The following is a 13,907-nucleotide window of genomic DNA, read 5'->3' on the forward strand; positions in this document are numbered from 1 at the left end:
ATCTGGTGGCTCCAGTAATGTTGTTACACAGAGAGAGAGAAAGAAAGACAAGAAACAGAAGCTCCAAATGTAGAGTTCCTCCCTTTAACGGGAGAGAGGAAATCCCCTCAGCAGTCTAGGCCTAGAGCAGCTCAACTTAGTGGTCCTATTTTATTCCTAATGAGAAGCTCTATCAAAGAGGAAGGTTTTTAGTCTCCTCTTAAATAAACTAATGGTGTGGGCCCTTCGGACCGAGGCTGCTAGTTGATTCCAGAGTAAAGGAGCCATATGGCTGAAACTCCTGCCTCCTCTTTTACTTTGAAGGACTTTAGGGATTACCAACAGTCCTGCATCCTCAGAGCCAAGGGCTCGTGGAGGGTGAGACACTTCTAGAAGTTTCTCCATATAGGACGGAGCCTGGTGATGAAGAGTTTTAGATGTGATCAGAAGGATCTTGAATTCTATTCTAGATTTGATGTGAAGCCAGTGTAAGGATGCTAAGACTGGGGAGATGTGCTCTCTTCTTCCAGTTCTGGTTAGTAAACCTGCAGCAGCGTTCTGCTCTAGCTGGAAGATCCTAACAGAGGAGTTTGGACATCCTGACATTAGGGAGTTACAATCATCTCATCTTCAAGTCACAAAGGCAGGAAGCATTTGTTCTGCATCTTTGAAGGACAAGAAGTTTCTCATTTTAGCAATATTCCTTAGATGGAAGAAGGCTGTCCTGGAGACATGTTTAACATTGGACATAAAGGACAGATCCTGATCAAAAATAACACCCAGGTTCCTAATATCACTGTTAGAGGTTAAGGTAATATTATCTAAGGTAATCAGACTATCTGAAAAGTAATCCCTGAGCTTTTTAGGACCTAGGATTAGAACCTCAGTCTTGGATGTGTTGAGCATTAAGAAGTTGATAGACATCCAGGACTTAACGTCCCTGAGGCAGGACTCTAGTTTAACAAGTTGGTCGGCCTGATTGGCTTTAACTGATAAATATAGCTGAGTATCATCTGCATAACAATGAAAGTTAATGTTGTGTTTCCTAATGATATTTCCGAGTGGTAACATATAGAGATTAAACAATATGGGTCCGAGGACGGAGCCTTGTGGTACTCCACACAGGACCCCTTCATGCATTGAAGATTTGTTATTTACATGAACAAATTGAAACCGGTCAGATAAAGATGATTTAAACCAGTTTAAGGCTAAGTTTTTAATGCCGACGACATCTTCTAATCTCCTTAAAAGTATATTATGATGGACAGTATCAAATGCGGCACTAAGGTCCAGAAGAAGTAAAACAGATAGAAGAGCTCTATCTGAGGCCATTAGAAGGTCATTAGTAACTTTTAGCAGAGCAGTCTCTGTACTGTGGTTCATTCTGAAGCCGGACTGAATGTCCTCTAACAGAATATTCTCCTGCAGATAATCCTTGAGTTGTTTAGCGACTACTTTCTCCAGAACCTTTGACAGGAAAGGAAGGTTGGAGATGGGCCTGTAGTTTGAGAGAAGGCTTGTGTCTAAGTTTGGCTTCTTAATGAGAGGTTTAATAACTGCTAGTTTAAAGGATTGGGGCACATAGCCTATTGATAGAGACTGGTTAATAATTGCGAGTATAGAATTATTGATTAGTGGCAGTGCCTCTTTCAGAATTCTAGTAGGAATTGGGTCCAACAGGCTAGTAGTTGGTTTAGCAGAAGAAATAAGGGAATTTAGTTGGACTAGTTGTATTTGCTGAAAGCATTCCAGATGACTGTTAGGTTTAACCAGTTCCTCTGTTATGGGGCTAACGGACGGTAGGGTTTGATGGATGTTATCCCTAAGCATTGTAATTTTATTTTGAAAGAACTTCATGAAGTCCTCACTACATATATTGATAGGAATGGTGGGCTCGACGCTATTTTGGTTCTTGGTCAGTTTGGCTACAGTACTGAAAAGAAACCGAGGGTTGTTTTTGTTTTGCTCTATTAAGGATGAGTAGTAATTAGTTCTACTTCTACTCAGAGCTTTCTTATTAGTTTTGAAGCTATCCTTCCAGGCTATATAATCTAGGTCTGTTTTTGTTGAACGCCAAGTTCTTTCTAATCTACGGGAGCGTTGTTTAAGCTGGCGGGTTGATGAGTTAAACCATGGGGAGGACTTTTCCTGTTTTTTTAATTAAAATTTTTTGAGGAGCTATGTCGTCTAGCGTTGTTTTTAGCATATCTGTCAGACTGTTTGTTAGGTATTCAATGTCTGAGCTAGCAACAGTATACGGGTCAGGAAGATTCACTACTGATTCTATAGCAGAGGGAATTCTTTCCTTGAATTTAGTTACTATGTTATCAGAGAGAGACCTGGTTAACACGGCTTTAACCGGAGGGTTAGAACTATTTAGAACAAAGTCAAAGGTTATTAAGAAGTGATCTGACAGGAAATCATAGTGAGGAGAGATGGTCAGATGCTCTATATTCAAACCATAAGTTAGAATAAGGTCTAGGGTGTGGAGATGTTTATGGGTAGGCCCGTCTACTACCTGAGAGAAACCTAGAGAGTCAAGTGTAGATTTAAAGCTGCACTGAAACTATCATTTTCTAGGTCAACATGAACATTGAAGTCTCCTACCATGATAACCTTATCTTTAGTCAGGGCTACATCTGACAACAATTCAGAGAATTCAGTTAGAAAAGTTGAAGAAGGTCCAGGAGGACGATAAATGATTACAGATTCTACAGAATTTACTATTTTATTTGACGGGTGTGGCATGGTCATGCTCAGACTCTCAAAAGAACTAAAGTTGAATTTTGGGTTAATATTAATTAGTAACTAGGAGTTCTAGATGGCTGCCTCCACCCTCCTCCACCACTTTCACCAGCTATTTGAGTGTTAGTATGACTTGGAGGGGAGGCTTCATTTAGACTAACATACTCATCTTTACGTAGCCAGGTTTCTGTTAATCCAAAGAGATCAATGTTGTGTTCGGTTATCAGATCATTGACTAGAAGAGCTTTGGATGATAAAGATCTGATGTTTAGGAAACCACATCTCATTTGTTTGTCTTGATTTTGTCTAGTTTCACACTTGATACGGATTAAGTTTTTGTAGTCATTAGAAGTTGTTTTCCTAGGTTTAGATAGTTTTATACTTGTGGTGGTCCGAGGGATAGACACAGTCTCTATGGGATGTTTAACTAAGTTAGCTATGGTTGGTGACTGCCCAGAGGGAAACTCAGAGAGGCGTGTAGGACTGCGACTCTGTTGCCTGGTCCCCACTCTGGTGCGTCAGGATGGAGGAGCTAAGCTTTTAACTATGTTTCTAGATAAGAGGTACGCTCCATCCAACGTGGGATGGATGCCGTCCCTCCTGATGAGACCAGGCTTGCCCCAGAAGGACTTCCAATTATTAATGAAGCCTACCGAGTTACTGGGACACCACCCTGACAGCCAGCGGTTAAAAGATGACGTGCGGCTAAACATCTCGTCACTGATGAGGTTTGGGAGGGTGTTGCCTCACCTCAGTAGTAATGAAGGTCTTTAAATGACTTCAGGCCTGTTGCCTCACCTCAGTAGTAATGAAGGTCTTTAGATGACTTCAGGCCTGTTGCCTCACCTCAGTAGTAATGAAGGTCTTTAAATGACTTCAGGCCTGTTGCCTCACCTCAGTAGTAATGAAGGTCTTTAAATGACTTGAGGCCAGTTGCCTCACCTCAGTAGTAATGAAGGTCTTTAAATGACTTCAGGCCTGTTGCCTCACCTCAGTAGTAATGAAGGTCTTTAAATGACTTGAGGCCAGTTGCCTCACCTCAGTAGTAATGAAGGTCTTTAAATGACTTCAGGCCTGTTGCCTCACCTCAGTAGTAATGAAGGTCTTTAAATGACTTCAGGCCTGTTGCCTCACCTCAGTAGTAATGAAGGTCTTTAAATGACTTCAGGCCTGTTGCCTCACCTCAGTAGTAATGAAGGTCTTTAAATGACTTCAGGCCTGTTGCCTCACCTCCGTAGTAATGAAGGTCTTTAAATGACTTGAGGCCAGTTGCCTCACCTCAGTAGTAATGAAGGTCTTTAAATGACTTCAGGCCTGTTGCCTCACCTCAGTAGTAATGAAGGTCTTTAAATGACTTCAGGCCTGTTGCCTCACCTCAGTAGTAATGAAGGTCTTTAAATGACTTCAGGCCTGTTGCCTCACCTCAGTAGTAATGGAGGTCTTTGAAAAACTTGTGAGGAATGTGATCCTGAGGGAAACTGAATACCAGTTGGATCAATGCAGTTTGCCTTCAGGTCAAACAGAGGAGTGGAAGGCGCCACTCTGACTCTACTAAACATGGTAGACGTAGAGAATAAAGGGACGTCTGCTAGAATTTTATTAATTGACTTCTCCTCTGATTTTAATACAATCACATTTTAACCAAAAGACTTTTAGAGCTGTTTAAATCGGCAATAACTTGGTGGGCTGGATGTTAGACTTTTTAAATGAAAGATCACAAAGAGTGAGAATAAATGGGTTGTCTGACCCAGAGTTCTCCACAAGGGGGTGCTGTCGCCCCTTTTATTTATGCTTTACACAAACGTGTAGGAGCAGACATGACAACAGAACTATCATCAAGTATGCAGATGACTCTGTTATTGTCAGCATCTTCAGAGAGGGTGAACCAGTCACAGCCCAGTCATGAATGAGTTTGTACGGTGGTATGAGGTGTCCCACCTTCAGCTGAACATATCAAAAACAAAAGATATGGTCATTGACTTTAGAAAGCAACCAGACAGGCACAGAATCACTTTAATTAAAGACCAAAAAATAGAGCAGGTGTAATCATATTACACCACCTGGGGACCATTATTGATGATAAACTCAACTTTGAGGAGAATTGCAAGTCGGTGTGTAAAAAGGACCGTCAGCGCCTCCACTGCCTCAGGAAACCTGCCTTTTTCCACATTGACCGAACAATCCTGAGACTTTGTTATCGCTCTTTAACTGAGTCTGTTTTATCTTTTTGCTTGGTGGCCTGGTTCGGTCAGAACTCTTTAAAAGAGAGAAACTCACTGAACCAAATCGTAAAATGTTCCAGTCGTCTTATTGGTCCCAGTCTTTTCCAGCCTCCCTGTTCACTAAACAGGTACAGAGGAGCTTCAGCAATCCTTAATAGTGATTCCCATCCTCTACCAGGCCAATTCCAGCTTCCACCCTTGTTCCTGTCGCCATCACTGAACTGAATAAGACTCAGTGACATTGCACTTAATTGTATTTATCCATTTTTAGCTTTATTTATTATCGTGGCTCTTCATTGGATGTTCTTATTCTGGTTTATATCAGTGACTGCTTTTACCTCTGTAAGGTTTTATTGTGGTTTTTCTTCATCTATTTTGATCTTATCTTAATTATTTATCGGAACATTGAGTTGTTGTCTTGTCTGTCTTGCCTCACTCGACCAATTGTTATTATTATCATTATTATTATTATCTGCTTGTTTAGTTCATTGTGTGTCTTTATCTGTTATGACGTGCCAAGCAATCACAAAACCTGTAAAACAAGTTTACCCACAGGTACTGATAAAGTAACCTTGAACCTTGAACCTTTACATATCTGTTTATAATGTGTTCGTATTATTTTTAAACTTATTAAAATAGCTGAGCAGTGCACAATCTGCTTCTGCATCATGCAACGTGTGTGTGTGTGTGTTGTTGTGCACAAATTACCAGTAGCATTTCTAGATGTAAATACTTGGTGGGGGAAGATTTAATTTCAGGTCTAGTGACGCCACTGAATTCCAAAGTAAAGTGGGTGCACCACCTTTTAGCCACAACATTATAACAACCATATAGGAACGGATCCAGTAAAAATGTTGAGCCTTTGAGATAGCCGATCGAAGAAAGAAATTCAGCTAAAACAAGAAAAAGTCAAAGGCAGGAATTGAACCAGTTCATGCTGTTCCAAAAACAGAAGCTCAACCACAGGTAAAACTACAAATCTAAAAGATTCTTAAAAAACTGTTGCTCACCATGTCACTCAGTTTACCACCAGTTTCCTCCAGTTTCTCCACTAAAGTAAAAGTTTCAAAGTCGTCCTCCAGTTAATAATCCAGCTCATTCATTTGGATTCTTAACTGTTTGTTCTACTCCTGCTCACAAGCTGCTGTTTGTTCAACTCGCTCTGGTTCTGTGAAGCAGAGCCTCAATCAGCACCGGCCAATCAGCTCTGAGCTTTTAAATGATGTTGTTAGTGGGCGGGGCTCCAGGCTTCAAGGCCCACCAGGCATCAAAATCACGTGATCTGAATGAATGAATGAATGAACAAATGGAGCCACAGCCTGAGTTTGAACACTTTACTGCATGTAATACACACTTCATGGTGAGAGAGGGGCGAGCTACACTAATGTAATACACACTTCGTGGTGAGAGAGGGGCGAGCTACACTAATGTAATACACACTGCGTGGTGAGAGAGGGGCGAGCTACACTAATGTAATACACACTGCATGGTGAGAGAGGGGCGAGCTACACTAATGTAATACACACTGCATGGTGAGAGAGGGGCGAGCTACACTAATGTAATACACACTGCATGGTGAGAGAGGGGCGAGCTACACTAATGTAATACACACTGCGTGGTGAGAGAGGGGCGAGCTACACTAATGTAATACACACTGCGTGGTGAGAGAGGGGCGAGCTACACTAATGTAATACACACTGCGTGGTGAGAGAGGGGCGAGCTACACTAATGTAATACACACTGCGTGGTGAGAGAGGGGCGAGCTACACTAATGTAATACACACTGCGTGGTGAGAGAGGGGCGAGCTACACTAATGTAATACACACTGCATGGTGAGAGAGGGGCGAGCTACACTAATGTAATACACACTGCATGGTGAGAGAGGGGCGAGCTACACTAATGTAATACACACTGCATGGTGAGAGAGGGGCGAGCTACCCTAATGTAATACACACTGCGTGGTGAGAGAGGGGCGAGCTACACTAATGTAATACACACTGCGTGGTGAGAGAGGGGCGAGCTACCCTAATGTAATACACACTGCGTGGTGAGAGAGGGGCGAGCTACCCTAATGTAATACACACTGCGTGGTGAGAGAGGGGCGAGCTACCCTAATGTAATACACACTTCGTGGTGAGAGAGGGGCGAGCTACACTAATGTAATACACACTTCGTGGTGAGAGAGGGGCGAGCTACACTAATGTAATACACACTGCGTGGTGAGAGAGGGGCGAGCTACACTAATGTAATACACACTGCATGGTGAGAGAGGGGCGAGCTACACTAATGTAATACACACTGCGTGGTGAGAGAGGGGCGAGCTACACTAATGTAATACACACTGCGTGGTGAGAGAGGGGCGAGCTACACTAATGTAATACACACTGCGTGGTGAGAGAGGGGCGAGCTACACTAATGTAATACACACTGCGTGGTGAGAGAGGGGCGAGCTACACTAATGTAATACACACTGCGTGGTGAGAGAGGGGCGAGCTACACTAATGTAATACACACTGCGTGGTGAGAGAGGGGCGAGCTACACTAATGTAATACACACTGCGTGGTGAGAGAGGGGCGAGCTACACTAATGTAATACACACTGCATGGTGAGAGAGGGGCGAGCTACACTAATGTAATACACACTGCATGGTGAGAGAGGGGCGAGCTACACTAATGTAATACACACTGCATGGTGAGAGAGGGGCGAGCTACACTAATGTAATACACACTGCGTGGTGAGAGAGGGGCGAGCTACCCTAATGTAATACACACTGCGTGGTGAGAGAGGGGCGAGCTACCCTAATGTAATACACACTGCGTGGTGAGAGAGGGGCGAGCTACACTAATGTAATACACACTGCGTGGTGAGAGAGGGGCGAGCTACACTAATGTAATACACACTGCGTGGTGAGAGAGGGGCGAGCTACCCTAATGTAATACACACTGCGTGGTGAGAGAGGGGCGAGCTACCCTAATGTAATACACACTGCGTGGTGAGAGAGGGGCGAGCTACCCTAATGTAATACACACTGCATGGTGAGAGAGGGGCGAGCTACACTAATGTAATACACACTGCATGGTGAGAGAGGGGCGAGCTACACTAATGTAATACACACTGCATGGTGAGAGAGGGGCGAGCTACACTAATGTAATACACACTGCGTGGTGAGAGAGGGGCGAGCTACCCTAATGTAATACACACTGCGTGGTGAGAGAGGGGCGAGCTACACTAATGTAATACACACTGCGTGGTGAGAGAGGGGCGAGCTACACTAATGTAATACACACTGCGTGGTGAGAGAGGGGCGAGCTACACTAATGTAATACACACTGCGTGGTGAGAGAGGGGCGAGCTACACTAATGTAATACACACTGCGTGGTGAGAGAGGGGCGAGCTACCCTAATGTAATACACACTGCATGGTGAGAGAGGGGCGAGCTACACTAATGTAATACACACTGCATGGTGAGAGAGGGGCGAGCTACACTAATGTAATACACACTGCGTGGTGAGAGAGGGGCGAGCTACACTAATGTAATACACACTGCGTGGTGAGAGAGGGGCGAGCTACACTAATGTAATACACACTGCATGGTGAGAGAGGGGCGAGCTACACTAATGTAATACACACTGCGTGGTGAGAGAGGGGCGAGCTACCCTAATGTAATACACACTGCGTGGTGAGAGAGGGGCGAGCTACCCTAATGTAATACACACTGCATGGTGAGAGAGGGGCGAGCTACACTAATGCACCATCAGTGTGGATCAGGAGGAAACAGCCTGAAGCAGCAAGAGGAGACTAAGAACCAGGAAGTAAAATCCTGACACACTAATCATGTGTAGATTAGGAGGAACATTTTCTCACAGACAAGAAAATATTGTAGATAATCTTAAAGAATTAATAGCATACTTTACATGCAGTCCTTTCTGTTGACACCAGGTGGCGCTCAGCCCACCTGCCCCTAATGACCAGTAGCCCCTGTAAATTACATAGCATATATTACAAATCAGAGTGTTCTAATATAGTTGAACTCACTATGAACATTAAAATACCCAAAACAATGTGTCCAGTATCAGACCTAGATGTATGACAGGAAAGAAAACCGGGTGAAGATCAGTTTAGTATTCAACAAGTTATGATTCTTTAAATCAGTTAATATTCAGTGAGTTATGATTGATTAAATCAGTTTAGTATTCAACAAGTTATGATTCTTTAAATCAGTTAATATTCAGTGAGTTATGATTGATTAAATCAGTTTAGTATTCAACAAATTATGATTCTTTAAATCAGTTAATATTCAGTGAGTTATGATTGATTAAATCAGTTTAGTATTCAACAAATTATGATTGATACAATCAGTTTAGTGTTCAGTGAGTTATGATTGATTAAAGTCCCTAACACTCCTGCCAAACAGATCATACTGAGCGGAGCAAGTGACCAGACCAAGATGGGGGCGCCAGCACTCGCTAGCGCCAACAGGTGGTAGCGCTCGATTCCATAGACATAAAAAAGAGTAGACGCCACATAGGCTGTCGCAGAGCAGGAAATATGGCAGCCATCTTGGCTCGGTCGTCAAATCAATAAACACAAACTGCAGCAGCAGAGAATCCAAGACACCAGAGCACCGTGTGGAGTATTTGTGTACAAATCGGTACCCCCTGAGCCCTGTAGAATGCAGGGCTCGGGGGGATTACTTTTCACAGGGAAGATGGAACATTACTATTGTTTGAATTTTGCGAATATAAACATATTGTTGTGTATTTCTGTCCACCAGTGAACTCATAGCAGCTGCCATGAGTTACACTTTGTTTACAGCTTGTTCACCTGCTATTAGTCCAACTGAGACTTTATAAATCAAATGTTCCACAAGACAGACTGAGACTACAACTGACTCAAGAATGTAGAAATAAACCAAATATTGCATATAACATGGTATATGGTATAACATGGACCAGCACATTTTACCAGGTGACACAGGCCGTATTGTTCACATGTAATTCTTTCACCCTAACAGAAGTGAGATTCCTCTCATGTCTCCTCCTCCTCACTGACTGAGAAACACTGACAGCATGTGACCGGACAATAGACTGAAACAAGTTTACTACAGCTTCAGCAGCTTTGGTTTACTATCAACACATGTGCATCAAAATAGCAGTTTTGTTGAAGAAAGGTTGTAATAGATTTGAAGGAAGAAAATAGCAAAGAAGGAGATAATAAGCTTAATCTCCTTTTTAAATGGTTTTTGTTTTGACTCTCAAATCTCCTGTTTTCATTATCAAGGTTTCCCAAAGACAAAGATTTGAGGAAGAAGAGGGGGGTGGCTTTGAGGAGGAAGGATTCACTGAGTGAACTCTGTGGTTTGCAGGGACTATTTTAAACTGGATGAGTTCGTCCTCCATCTTCATCTTCCTCTTCACCGCCAAAGAACAGTGTATCATCACTGGGCTATTAGCTTCATGAATGTAAATGTTCTATTGAGAACCACAGGGCAGGGGAAATACTCGATGCAGCGTCTACTCTTTATTATATCTGTGCTCGATGCGGCGTCAAGGGTTTGACGACCGGGCCAAGATGGCGGCCGTAATTCCTGCGCCGAGGCAGTCTACGCGGCAGAGACCCCTCTACCCCCCCCCCCCCCCCCCCCCTCCCTCCTCCACACCCCCACCCCTTCGGAAACGGGATGTGATGTAAACACACAGAAACTTTTTGTCCCAGCGGAGAGCTCGGCTCCTCCGTAGCGGGACTCGGTAACGTTCACACTCGGTAACGTTCAGCGGCCTGCAAGAAGTGGAAAACAAGGACCTTCGCTGTTTAGTTTAGTTTCTCCACGATCCTCCGAAACTCCTCCGTCCCGCGTCAAACCGCACGGAGAGAGAGAGAGAGAGAGCGAGAGCGAGAGCGAGAGACAGAGAGAGCGAGAGCGAGAGCGAGAGCGAGACGGGTCGCAGCGGAGAGAAGACCACTGGAGGATCAGGAGGAGACCTGCGGACAGGTAAGGCTTCACTCACCTGACACACTGGAAGTAGATGATGAGAGGAGATCAGGGGCCGAACGGGGAGCGGAGCCGCGCGCTGCACCGCACCGCTCCGCACCGCACCGCCGCGCGCCGTGGCGAGGCCTGCTGCTTCTCAACATCTGGAGGAAGTACTGCAGGCACGATTGGACTCCCGTTACTTGGGGCAGTTTGTAGCAGAAACACAGTTCTCCAGACTGGAGGCTCCTGCTCTCATGTTCAACTTTTTAAAAGGAGTGAAAGTTTCCAGGTCTCAGACTGAAGCCCAGTTTTTAGAAACCTCCGCTGGACCAGCAGGACCAGCAGCCCACTGGTCAGAGAGGGAATCCGTTCTTATCTCCAGTATTACATAATGATACAACTTTGCCAATAGTAGCTGCAGATGTTTTCCCACATTCTTAACTTCCATTTGATGAACTTCTGGCTCATGTTTTCTTCATATTCAACTAAATTATACAAACAAAACACTTGCTTGTTTCAATATATGTTTTAATGCACAAGAAAATGTTTTTCTATCAGGAGGTAAAGAAACAAAATGAATTCTATATGTTGACATCCAGGCTCACACGCCAGAGGTTTGAGACTCCCATTCCATACTGCAGATGACAAGTACCTTTAAAAAGTATTCTTGCACAACCTCCTTTAGTGTTTTTCCTCAGTTGGAGGGAGGGATGTGAAAACTGCCTGGCAGACGCTCTGATCCAGCCAGGGCCATGACCTTTCTAGTCTGAAGCTCTAACTGGATGTTTTTGATCCGTTTCAATCCCACTACTGGACAAACAACAACAATGACGGAGAGGTCGTTGACACAGCAGGGTAGCATTAGCATCTGAATGAAATCTGAACTGCATGCTGAAGAACCTGAGCAGCGACAGGTTTTTACCGACCTGAGCAACGCAGTGACACAGAGGATTTCACAGCTTTTTCCCAATTTGCCCCCAAAAAACCACAGAGAGAAAATCTTTTGTTGTGTTTTTGAATGCAACAAAATTCAATGAAACCACAGGAGCCCCATTGGAAAGATCTTTTTTTTACATTTTGAATCTGAGGGAATCTGTAAAGAGAGCATAGTTTTGAAATGGCTTCATATTTTTCCATATTTGTAAAAATGGGTAATGGAGACGTTAAAGAACACGGGTGGAGCAGTCAGTATTGATAACTGGCTTTTCTGTCTGTTGCTATGAGAAGTGGAGGATAGGGAAGAGCCCCGGGTGGACAAGGCTCCTGGAGACCACATGGCAGTGGTCCGGCCTGTGTTCAGCTCCTGCAGCTCAAACATCCGGCACAACCAGAAAGGCAGCGATCGATTCAACGTGGTTCACCTGAGCAGAGCAGGTCCTAATGTTACGGCTGGTCTGATCCGCCACGTTGATCACTGGCTTAACATTTGTGAATGAACCTGAAAGTAAATGCTGCAGTTTAGGAAGTGCCTGTTTAATTGTGTTGGCGTTGTAACGAGGTTTGGAGAGTCCTGGATGCTGAGGGGTGTTTCTGCTCAGGTTGGTTCTGCTTAACGTTGGAGAAATGAACATGGGCTCCAGTTCTCCCTTGAAGTGACTGAGACCCAGGAGAGTGTGGGGGAGGCGCTGACCCACTGACCCTTTGCTCTGAGGTGCATTAAGGATCATGTCCAGGTTATTTTCAGGCTCAGCTCAGGTTACAAGAACAAATTCAGCTGACTGCAAAGATTCAAACCTTTAAAGTCTCTTCAGGTCAGATCTTCATTGTCTGTCAATAAATACTTTTTATATGGAATTTGTGGGTCGATGCCGACCCCGGTATTCGGGAATAAAAAAATCAGATAACTGATATATTGGCCAATTAGATTTTTACATTTATTTATTAAAAAAATATACAAAACAAAATACCTGGCATGAATATCATTCCACACACGTGTTAGAAAGGTAGATATTGAAGGGAGAACATTTTACTATTTTCAAATACTTAATTCAGAAATTGTGTGGAAGAACAGCATATAAATAATTTAAACATACATCAAAAATATGATGTGCAACAATGAAGTAAACCTGGGAAATAAAATAATGCAAAATCTATATGTTTTAAGATATTTTAATGCATGTTGATGCCATCGGTGTGAAAACACATAGTAGTTCAGGAAGAAGCCGGAGGGGGTCCGACCAGTCAATGACAGCACAAGACTGCAGAAACCCAAATGTTCCAGGGCAAATTAATAGAAACCATCCAGGAAATGTATTATCTTGAAAATAAATACATTTGAAACATCATGCCAATTTTAAATTATGTGCAAAATACAGTGAAGTGTGTTTTTCTAAAAAATGTAACAATGACTGAACTATGTGCAGAGTCAGCAGTCCGGCCGGACTGGACCCGCCGTGTCTGACAGCTTCAGGCTCACCGGACACGACCACACAGAGCTACCTTATTACGGTAAATGTCCAGGTTTTCACTACTTAGGCAGAAATTGGTGTTTTGGGTTTCCATCGAAAAAATCAGGGTATCCCAAATATATTTGGGCGGTGCTGATCATGGCCCAAATAATAAATAGACAGGGTTGAAAAACTAGACCTTATATGGTGTATTCTAATGCATTCTGCACGACTAAATACTACATCAGATGTCTGGAATTACAATTACAGATCTTTACTCAAGTGAAACATATTTTTAACTACTTTACACTGATAAAATGCATAAATAGGATTATATTTTGGACTGGACAGATAGATAGATAGATAGATAGATAGATAGATAGATAGATAGATAGATAGATAGATAGATAGATAGATAGATAGATAGATAGATAGATAGATAGATAGATAGATAGATAGATAGATGCTGTCAGTCCAAAGTGTGGACACACCATTCAATGTTGTTTTCTTCCGTTTCATGACTATTTACATTGTAGGTTCTCACTGAATGCATCAAAACTCTGAATGAACACTTATGGAATTGTGTAGTAAAACTAA

The 13,907-nt window shown here is 43.2% G+C and overlaps 1 protein-coding gene across 1 annotated transcript in view; it reads left to right on the forward strand.

The window, feature by feature from the left end:
* Positions 1–10,620: 10,620 nt before the first annotated feature.
* ddr2l (discoidin domain receptor family, member 2, like) overlaps positions 10,621–13,907 on the forward strand; it is a 108,677-nt gene continuing 105,390 nt past the window's right edge. The window contains exon 1 of the mRNA XM_080467374.1: positions 10,621–10,941. The gene's annotated coding sequence lies outside the window, so the exon portion shown is untranslated. The remainder of the gene's footprint in view (positions 10,942–13,907) is intronic.

The sequence above is a fragment of the Lipophrys pholis genome (genome assembly GCF_963383615.2).
Source record: "Lipophrys pholis genome assembly, chromosome: 7".
Taxonomy (NCBI): Eukaryota; Metazoa; Chordata; class Actinopteri; order Blenniiformes; family Blenniidae; genus Lipophrys; species Lipophrys pholis.